General features: G+C 43.0%; 1 pseudogene; it reads left to right on the top strand.

Moving 5' to 3' along the window:
- The first annotated feature begins 3,571 nt into the window (after positions 1 to 3,571).
- On the top strand, positions 3,572 to 5,953 carry LOC132889870 (uncharacterized; annotated as a pseudogene).
- Positions 5,954 to 11,561: the final 5,608 nt, after the last annotated feature.

The raw sequence follows: 11,561 nt of genomic DNA, 5'->3' as shown, positions 1-11,561 counted from the left end.
ACCATTGGAAGATGAAGGACTTCAGACTTTAGGTTACGGCCTTGTGAACCCACTGGTGAGCATGTGGTCAGGTTCAGGAGGGTGTCTCTTCTGCAGGGGCGGAGCTAAGGGGTGGCCAGGGGTGGCCGTGGCCACCCCAGGGCATGCCTTGGTCCCGCCCTGGCCATCCCAGGGCCAGACAATAAAATTTATAAAACCGATATGTCCCATGAAATGTTAGTTCTGCCTGTTGGATTTTTGTTCCATCTACTTGGTTTCTGCGGGGATGCATATTGCCGTAGCACACAAACATTTCGCACGTTCAAGCAGCAGGTGGATGAGCAGGTTGTCGTGACAGTGGTGATATCAGATAGTCATGTGCTAGTCCAACAACACAACAACCTACGAACTATGTGAACGTGCGATTAATTTGGGAGGTAAGTTATTCATCTCTTATACTCTCCAAGTTTTCTCACTTTCTAGACATACAGTTACAATTCTGTCCTCAGACAATTCAGAGTTCCAGAAATCTCCACTTTGCCTGGAGTTTTCGAAAGTATCCATTTTCAGTGACTGAAACCTTCATTTGCATGTAAATGCAACCGTATAGATAAATATGTTTTTATAGATATCCGGCTACAGTGGGATTTGTGCTGTGTGCACACATAGATACTAGATAGATAGAAAGCAAAACGTCGGTGGTTTTCGATTGTACAATTCAAAAGAGAAAATTACATCGGCAGGTTAGCTGTCTTTTAGTGTTTGACCGTTCTATCCTGTTTTAAAACCAATGGCTTTCACTGACTTGGCCGAGTGAGTTCTGCTCAGGTGAGTTGAGTATGAACTGAACTTTGAACTCCTTCATGCGAGTGAACTTGCACAATAATTAATGATAATTAATTGTGTTCAAAAGACGAGGGAGGACCGTGCTTGCAAGCAACATCCTGCAAAGACTGCTTGTCAGACAGTGATTAGCACATTTGGATAGCCGAGCTAGATAGCACCAGAGCCCGTTGGTAGCACCATCAACCGTGTAGGCAGCGCGTCGCGTAGGTTAGAGAGGGGTGTTTTGATGTATGAGCTATCAAGCTAACGTTAGCCTTTATGGTACTATGACATTACCAACGAGTCTAATGTTTAATTTAGGCAAGGTGAAATACATACACAAACAACATGATAAACATTTTCGATAATTAAACTTGCCGCCATGTTTTTTTCTAGTCAAAGTCAAAACGAGATCGCTCCAGGAACTGTGGGATATGTAGGATAGAGCAGAAATCATGCATCGTATGAAGTTGTTATAGTAATTTCCAAGTAATGTCTATCAAACTGCAATTGAAATATTATTGTCAAGTAAAACTAAATGAAACCAAAGCAATCCAATTGGAGGTGGACAAATAATAATACATTTTACATTTACGCATTTAGCAGATGCTTTAATCCAAAGTGACTTACATTTGTCAACTATAAATTGGACCATTCTCCCCTAGAGCAACTTAGGGTCAAGTGCCTTGCCCAAGGGCACAACAGTGGCAGCTGGGATTTGAACCCACAATTTCCAGACTACAAGCATATTAGTCAGGCTCCTTAACCACTACGCTTGACTTGGAATAACTTTGAATTTGAATTTAAACAGTTGAACTGGTTGACTGAAAATGGTGTAGTCTATCTTTCTCAAAGATTACATATCTGTTTCTGGGAGTATCTGTCTAACTTTAGCCCACAGCGGACATAGTAGCCTAGCAATATAAATGCAGCAGTAGGCCTACATTCCCCTTTTGCTAAATGTTCATGCAGTAATGTGATTGATGTATTTTGGTGTTTCCTTTACCTGTCAGGCAAAATGAAAAGAAAGATTACACACTACTTCAGCCAGTGTAGTAATAGTAAACAGACATGCAGCAAAGACAGAAGGGACAGTGATGAGGGTGAACAGGATAAGTTAGACAGCAACAAGATCTCTTCTGGAAATGGATCCCAAGGTACCACACATTGGCACTGCCATCACTGTACGTGTGTAGTTATGCCATGTGTTATGTTATGATGCTTAATGTAGCTGATGTACCTGTGTCAAAATCACTCAAACTTATCATGGTGATAATTTCAGCTGTTGTGTTTCAGACATTGACTCAGTAACACAATCCACACAAGGCTCTTCACAAGGTAAGCAGTATGCTTACCACGATTGTTTACTTTTTGTATTATAATTGTGGTTAAATTGCATGCAACATTGCTAGGATATGATGCTTTATGATACAACCCTGACATCACCAAGTGCAACAATTATTCTAATGTTATGTGGTTAAACTGACAGATATCAACAGAAATGAACACTGAATGATACTTTGCATTGAGTGAGAGTGGGAGAGGTGTTTATATAGCAGGGGCTGATGAACCAGGAAATGAGTGACAGGTGTATTTAATAGGTAATAGAGGGTGCTGTGGATTGTGGGTGTTGTAGTTCTGAGCAGTCATGTTTGTAGTTGGGTTCAGACTGACTTTCTGTGCCTCTCCAATCTTCCTCCAGACTCTTTATTTCCAAATAAAATGCAAAATGTAAAGAGGACTTTGGACCACTGAGAACAGTCCAGTTCTTTTTCTCCTTACTCCAGGTAAGACAGATTACTAGCAGGCTAAGTTTTCTGTGTTTTGCCAATTGTTTTTTTGTGATTAGAATACTGTGTCTTCTGTTGCTTGTACTGTATCTGTGAATACTCTGTTTATCTGCTGCTTGTTAGGTGCATGTTACTCCATTACCCATGTTTGCATTGGGATTACAGATGGGATTCACCCATCAGTTTCAACTGCATGAGAAATCATGTTTTTCATTTGCTAATTAGCTGGGTTTTTAGTGTGGTTTCAAGTGCTCTTTCCCAATATCTCTCCCCCTGTCCTACCATGATGTGCCTCTACACCAGGGGTCTTCAATCCTATCCACAAAGGGCCAGTGTGGCTGCAGGCTTTCATTCCAACCAAGCAGGAGCTACACCTGATTTCACTTGTTTAATCATTTCACCCTCGTCTCCAGTCAACAATCAAGTGAGCCTCCAATTTGGCTGTAATGAAAGCCTGCAACTACACCGGCCCTTTGCAGATAGGATTGAAGACCCCTGCTCTACACCGTTCCTGTTTGTGGTCTCACCTACAAATGGTGCTTCCATCACCATGGCCCCCCAAAAGGATGAGGCCTCTCCAACCTCATCTACCCTTCAGTTACCTCCACTGACACCTTCTGGATCACTGCTGGATTATGGAACTGCCAGTCTGCCACATGAAGACTGACTATCTCTACCCACACCTCCCTCCTGTCCCTCCACATCCTTGCACTGACTGAGACCTGGATTTCATCTGCCAACACCTGCAGCCCTGCCCACCTCCTTCTTTTTCTCTCACATCCCCTTGCCCATCTGGTCTTCATGGTGGTGGTACTGGTTTGTTGATCTCTCAGTCGTGGGAGTTCTCACCTCTTCCACTCTCCCACTTCTCCATCTCCTCCTTTGAATTTCACTCAATTTCAGTCTTTTCTCCTGTTAACCTTTTTGTTGTTTATTTCCTTCCTGGCTCTGTGGGATGTTTCTCTGATGAACTGGACATGGTACTCAGCTTCTTCCCAGAAGATGGCACCCCACTGATGCTCCTGGGAGACTTCAACCTTGAAGCCTCCCACTTTGCTGCCTTCCTTCCACTAATCCACTCCTTTGATCTCTCCTTGCTGCACTCACTTCCAACCCATAAACCTGGCAACCTTCTAGACCTGGTCTTCCTCAGAAACTTCACTGCCTCAGATCCCACAGTTACCCCTCTCCATCTGTCTGACCACCACTTAATTTCATTCTCCTTCCTCTTCAGCCATCCTACCCCCACTGTTACAGTCCATTGTAACCTCCACTTCCTGTATCCTTCTCTTGCCTCCTCAGTCACTGCTTCTGTTCCCCCCTTTGAATCTTTCTCCAATCTCCCCACTAAATCTGCTATATCTTCTCTGCTGTCTTCTCTCTCCTCATAACTTGACACATTATCTCCTTGTCTCCAGGCCAGCAAGATCTTCCCCTCCTAGTCCCTGGGTGTCAAACACTTCACTCCAACAGAAGCAGTCTATGTGCAGCAAAGAGGAAGTGGGGAACATCCAAGGTACCTGCTGACCTGTCTCACTACCAGTCCCTCCTTGCCAAGTTCACAGCTTCACTCAAATCAGCTAAGATCAAATTTGATCACTCCAAAATTCATACCTCCATCTCCAACCTTCATCAACTGTTTTTTGTTTTCCCTTCCCTCCTCAAATCTCAACCAGCTGCACCTCAGTCCTCCATTACTGCAGAGGAATATATGGTATTTTTTGAGGAAAAGATCATGGCCATCCACATCTCCTGCACCATGCCTGCCTCCCCCTTACACTCCTCCCCACTCTCTCTGTCTCTTCCCCCTTGCTCTCTGCTTTTTCCCTTCTTTCCACCTCTTATTTCTCCTGGCTCCTGCTCTCTCACTGACCAACTACCTGTGCCCTTGACCTTATCCCCTCATCTCTTCTCCAGACCATTACTCCTGACATACTCCCATTTATCACCTCCATTGTCAACTCCTTGTCCTCCAGATACTTTCCTTCTAGATTCAAACAGGCCCACATCAATCCTCTGATGGAAAAAAAATACTTCAGGCCCCTTGGTCATCCAGAACTACCACCCCATTTCTCTTCTCCCCTTCCTATCAAAGAAGCTTGAACATGCTGTTGTGAACCAACTCTCCTCTTTTCTCTCATGGAACAACCTCCTGGATCCTCACCAGTCTGGCTTCTGAGCTGGACACTCAACCAAGACTGTGCTTCTCTCCATCAATGAAGCACTTCATGCAGCACATGCCACCTCCCTCTCCTCTGTCCTGATTCTCACTGACCTTTCTGCTGCATTTGACACTGTTGATTACCTCATCCTCCTGTCATCCTTATCAGCTCTGGGGATCTGTGGGACAGCCCTGGACTGGTTCAAGGCCTACCTCTCCGGTCACTCCTTCAAGGTTATCTGGTCTGATGCTGTATCAGCACCATGCCTATTTACCACTGGTGTTCCTCAAGGTTCAGTCCTTGGTCTACTTCTCTTCTCCCTCTACACCCAGTCTCTCGGCCTGATTATCTCTTCTCACGGTCTCCAACCACTGCAATGTTGATGGCACCCAACTGTTTCTCTCTTTTCCTCCCTCTGACACACAGATCTCCACTCACATCTCTGCTTGCCTATGTGACATCCAGAGTTGGAAAGACAGCCATCACCTAAAGCTCAACCCAGGTAAGACAGAGGTAATCTACATTCTGGCTCCATTCTCGCTACCCCTGGACATCATCTCCCTGGGGGACATCTCTTGGTCACCACCCAGTACGAAGAACCTCGGGATCATGTTTGACGATAAACTGTCCTCCTCAGTGAACCTTTCTGCAGTGTCCTGGATGTGTAAATTCCTCCTCTACAACACCTGAAGGATCCGCCCTTTCCTCACCACCTACTCTACTCAGCTCCTGGTCCAAGTACTGATCCTCTCCCACTTGGACTACTGCAATTCTCTCTTTGCTGGCCTTCCAGCTTCTGCCATCAGACCCCTGCAGCTTATCCAGAACCAGAACACAACAGCTTGTCTGTCTACAACCTCCCTCGTTCATCCCATGTCACCCTTCTGCTTGTCGACCTACACTGGCTACCTGTCATCTCTTATCAAATTTAAGACATTGGTGCTAGCTTACCAGGCTGTCAAGGGGTTAGGGCCAGCATACCTCTAGAGTCTGATCTGACCCTACATGTCAGCCGGATCCTTATGTTCCACTACTACTGGTCGCCTGGCCTCTCCTGTTCTCTGTTCCTGCCCAGCCTGCTCAAGATTGCTGTCTGTCCTGACCCCCTGTTGGTCGAATGACCTTCCCATTGAGGTCAGGACTGCAAACTCTCTGACCACCTTCAAGTGCAGACTGAAGACTCACCTATTCAGGCTGCACCTCTCCCCTGCTTCCCTGCCCACTGTGTATCAGTCTAGAAACAGTCTTGCCTGGAGTTAACCATTGGAGTTTTATTTTTCTCTATTTAGTTCAAGTTTGTCTGTTCATTTGTATAGTTGATTAGTTTCCTTGGCTGTTGGCTGAGTATTGGTACTTCAGCAGAATATTACACACAGTATTATTCTGTTACTTGTTCACTTGGCACTAGAACTTTCTTGTCTAGAAGTTCAGCAATTCATGTGCCTGACTTTTGCACTTGTTGTACATCCCTCTGGATAAGAGCAGCTGCTAAATGCCATGAAATGTAATGATCGTCTTCCGGGCAACTGTCAAGTCAGCAGTCTTCCCCATGATTCTGGATGCATGTACCGAACTAAACCAAGAGATACACTGGTATTTATACTGTTTTTGAATAGTAATTTACTCAACCTAAAATTAATTATTCTAATAATTTGCGCTATAAGCAAGAATCAAAATTAAAACAAAAATGCTTGAAGTTTTTCACTTTACGTGTAATGAATATAACATATAGATGAAAGTTTACCTTTTTGAATTAAATTATGAAAAAATGAAGTTCACAATATTCTATTTTTTGAGATGCATGTGAGATATAGATATGATTTCTACACTTGAGTCAGTACAAAAACATTTTAGAATTCCAAACACTTTCCAGCACAAAATTAAATGTGACTGGAAAAAAAAATTGTACCTGGGCAGCAATATTACATAAGAGACCACTTTTTCAGATTAAAAAAGAAAACATAATGAAGGCTACTGGGTTTTGCTGAAAAATGTAGAAGCAAGTATGACAGGCAAAGTATCCAGAAGAACTGTGGCTGGTTGTGCAAGATGCTCAGTAAAACCTACAGCTCATTTCCTTACAAAATTGCACTAAATGCATGTGAGACGACTACTTTTTTTTTTTTTTTTTTTTTTAAACAAAGGGTCATTTCACACCAAGTACAAACTTTGTCTAATTTATTATGGCTTATTGCTGTATACAGGTTTTTTTTTTAATATTGAAATTTCATTACTTTTTAAGCTGTGTGTGTGTGTATTCTATGCACATTCACTGGATATGAGCAATTGTGTGTTGTGACTAGCTACTCTACAACTCTGCTATCCTCTCGTATACAGTGAGTAGAGAAAAACAAAATGGAGTGTATCAAGTCAGATATATCCCTTTATCAAGTATTTAAAAGAAACAGAAATGGCTAAATGAAAATATTTGTTTGTTTATCCCCTCCCGTAGCTCCTGTTCCATACTCCAACCCAGTCAGTGGTGTCAAACCACCAAAAACCCTAAAAAAGAAGAAAATGGTGGTCCATGTTACTGAACCAACAGAGGATAAAATAAACTCTACATAACCCCCCCCCCCCCCCAAAAAAAAGCAACAAAATATGGAATAAAAGTAGTTGATTGGTAATGTATCTTTTTTATTTTAGCATTTTTCAGAAATTGTTACTGTCATTTTGCCAGTTTGTTTACATTCTAAATGGAAATTATTCTGTTGATGTTTTGCACTAAGTTTTTATTTATTGAATTTGCAAAAAGTAAAAACTTTGTGGTTTCTCAATTATATACATACATGTTGAAGCATCACCATACATATTTAAATGCAATGATTCTCCCACATCTTTTGGATTGTATGATAAGTTGGTCTCAGGCATGGAAAACAGCCTTAAGACCATTTGAATCATTTATATAAAAGTGCCCATAAGATCCCAGACAAAAAACCTGCGTCAATACCACCAGTGTAAAATACTCACCAAATACAATATTTTAAGTTTTGAAAATTTGATAATGTACACAGCCCTGTGATGACCTGGTGACTTGTCCAGGCTGTACCCCGCCTTTCACCCGTAGTCAGCTGGGATAGGCTCCAGCTTGCCTGTGACCCTGTAGAACAGAATAAAGTGGCTAGAGATAATGAGATGAGATAATGTACACAAATGCCTGCCTACTATTTAAAATTATTCATAATGTTGCTGCTCCTCCTTTTGAAAAAAATTTGTTACACTCTGCTCAGAAAAAACAACACGAGCCACTTGGTTGGTTACCAGGGGAGAGTGCAGTATCCCTAAATGTAGGACTTCATTTGGTACCTCTCATCTCATTATCTCTAGCCACTTTATCCTGTTCTACAGGGTCGCAGACAAGCTGGACCCTATCCCAGCCGACTATGGGCGAAAGGTGGGGTACACCCTGGACAAGTCACCAGGTCATCACAGGGCTGACACATAGACACAGACAACCATTCACACTCGCACCTACGGTCAATTTAGAGTCACCAGTTAACCTAACCTGCATGTCTTTGGACTGTGGGGGAAACCGGAGCACCCGGAGGAAACCCACGTGGACACAGGGAGAACACGCAAACTCCACACAGAGAGGCCCTCGCCAGCCATGGGGCTTGAACCCGGACCTTCTTGCTGTGAGGCGACAGCGCTAACCACTACACCACCGTGCCGCCTTAGATATATTTGTCTAGTGATTATGGCAGGTGAGGTATGAGTTGGCAAAAATCCATGACTGTAGCTTCCATCACCACCACTGAGGTGTGGACTGATGCATTGTCCTGATGGAACAAGACCTCTCTGGTCAGCATTTCTGGCCTTTACTTCTTGATGTTCTCATGCAGGCATCTCAGCAGTCTGGTGTAGTATTGTCCAGTGACAGTGTGGCCCTTCTGGAGATGATCCACTTGCAACACACCTCGTGCATCCCAGAAAACAGACATCATGACCATTCCAGCCAAGACCTTGGCCTTCTTTGGGGTGGGAGAGGAGGGGTGCTTCCACTGCTTCGACTACTGTTTGGTCTCAGGCTAGTAGTGATGAACCCAGGACTCATCCATGGCAACAAATCGAGCCAGGAAATTTTTCAGATCAACTTCAAAGAGTTCCAAATTGTTGGTGGACAGGGTGCACTGTGTGCACTTCTGTTCCTGGGTCAGGAGATGTGGCACCCAGTGAGCACACACCTTTGATATGCCAAGCTTGTTCATCAAATTGTCTGCTCACTCCTGGGACATGCCCAAATTGTCTGCTATTTGACAAGATGACAGTCGCCAATCCTCCATAACCATCCCAAGGTCAAAGTTCTCTGGTGTGGTCATGGTCAATAGTCTCTATGGCCTTTGATCATCTTTGAGGCTCTCCCTGCCACATTTGACTTCTCTGACCCACCATTTGACTATGGCATCTCATCTCCTTATCTTTAGCCACTTTATCCTGTTCTACAGGGTCGCAGGCAAGCTAGAGCCTATCCCAGCTGACTATGGGCAAAAGGTGGGGTACACCCTGGACAAGTCGCCAGGTCATCACAGGGCTGACACATAGACACAGACAACCATTCACACTCATGGTCAATTTAGAGTCACCAGTTAACCTAACCTGCATGTCTTTGGACTGTGGGGGAAACCGGAGCACCCAGAGGAAATCCACGCAGACATGGGGAGAACATGCAAACTCTGCACAGAAAGGCCCTCGTCGGCCACGGGGCTTGAACCCAGACCTTCTTCCTGTGAGGCGACAGCACTACACCACCATGCCGCCCTGACTATGGCATATGAAGGAGAATTTTCCGTTAGTGTGTGCACCATATCCTCATGGATCTCAGATGGAGTCATGCCTTTCAACTGAACATACTTGATCACATACCGGTACTCAAGTTTCTCCATTTTCACAATACTTGTCATGTGTCTTCACTGCGAAAGCCTGCAGAAAGGAAATGAAGTGTTATATATGAAGTGGCAGTAGACAGACATAAATGCAGGAATGTGTTTATTAGCAGGCATCTCATTATCTGTAGCCGCTTTATCCTGTTCTACAGGGTCGCAGGCAACCTGGAGCCTATCCCAGCTGACTACAGGCGAAAGGTGGGGTACACCCTGGACAAGTCACCAGGTCATCACAGGGCTTAGCAGACATGATATTTACAAAAACAAGGAATGTGAGGGTCAGTGTTACAAAACACAAACAAAAGCAGTGTCCTAAACATTGCTAGAAACAAATGTGATCGTGATAATGACACTTCCCAATGTCTCTGTGAAAACAGCATCCTGATTTGCACATGCTGTTTGTGCTCAAATCAGCATCAGGTTTTTCCCATCATAACTGGGTCCCAACAGCATGCACAATGTGCTCCGTACGAGTGAGTGAGCACGGCCACTCGAGCTGCACCAGGCTTGAGTGCGCGATGATGTGACGACAATGCATGTATGTATGAATGGATGGGTGTATGCGTTTTATATATATATATATATATATATATATATATATATATATATATTATGTATGTGTGTGTGTGTGTAGGTAGGTGTAATTGATTTTGTGTATTTAGGATTGGATAAGTGATCAATCTTTAATTACATGAAATCAGTCTCATTAAATTTGAAGGTTAATAATTAAAATGAATCAATCCTATTGAATCGTTTAATTTGACTCATTTGAATTGAATCATACCATAGAATCAGTCTCATTTGAATCGTTTGAAGTAAATCATTCAGTGAATCGAATCAGTGAATCATTTAGTGAATCATACCATTAATCCTGGTTAAATTACCAGACAGCTAAAATGGTATCTTCCAAATTATTATTGATCACTTGCCATATTACATAAATCATCTACACCTTTGAATTCTTTGCGATTGGGCAACTTCAAAATATCGAAACAGCAGATGAATACACACAGCTTTGATAAATGAATTTATTATACAAATCAAAAATGGATAATCAGTTGGAATATATACAGTGAGGTGTGTGTGTGGGGGAGGCCCTATGGCCTAGCTAAAGTGTGTTTGTTATCTGCAATCTTGGGAGAGGTGAATCCTCATGATTTAGTGAGCACGTGTTTTCTAAGTAACAAAGGAATTCCACACAACATTATCAAACTCACTGAAATCTTAAGGTCAAAATGTATAATAAGAATGAAATTGAGGATTTTAGTAAGGAATGTGAGAGAGAGAGAGACATGCACAAACTTATGGATTAACCAATTTTAAATCAACAAACAAATGATAGAGAACCAAAATTCAGTGTATACACTTCATTTAACTTCATATAACTTCACATTAAGTGAATAATTCCTAAGACTTAAACTTTTGCCCAATGCCTTTCTTACTGCAAAAAGTCTCGCCTTTTGTAGGAAGCAGTCTTACTGGAGAAGTTTGCGCTTCGGTGAGAGAGAGAGAGAGAGAAGTGAGAGCGGTTGCTCTGAAGTTTTCTTTGAAGATCTTCATAGCTCATGAGAAGAAAGTTCTGATCAGACAGGGTTAGGACGATCCAGCCGCTCCCAACACCAATAAACTGCCTATTTGGTTGCAGTCTAGTACGTACTGAAAGAAATAACTGAAAAAAACGGTTTATAACTCACTTGAGTTAAAGCACGCGCGTTTCCAGAGTCCACCGTGATCAAGGGTGGATAGAAGGAGGAGAATGTTCTAAAACGTGTCTCTTGCAGGAAAGAGTCGTGGTTTCGGACGGTCCGATGGTGAGCGTCCCTCTATGGTCTGTTCTCCACTGAGTTCAGACACCAGAGACAAAGAAAAATGGAGTTTCTAAGTCTTTTATGTGAAACCTGAAGAATGTGATGTACGTGATC

This window comes from Neoarius graeffei, chromosome 8, assembly GCF_027579695.1.
Source record: "Neoarius graeffei isolate fNeoGra1 chromosome 8, fNeoGra1.pri, whole genome shotgun sequence".
NCBI lineage: Eukaryota > Metazoa > Chordata > Actinopteri > Siluriformes > Ariidae > Neoarius > Neoarius graeffei.
The sequence above is the reverse complement of the archived record's forward strand: the minus strand, read 5'-3'. Positions and strand labels throughout refer to the sequence as shown.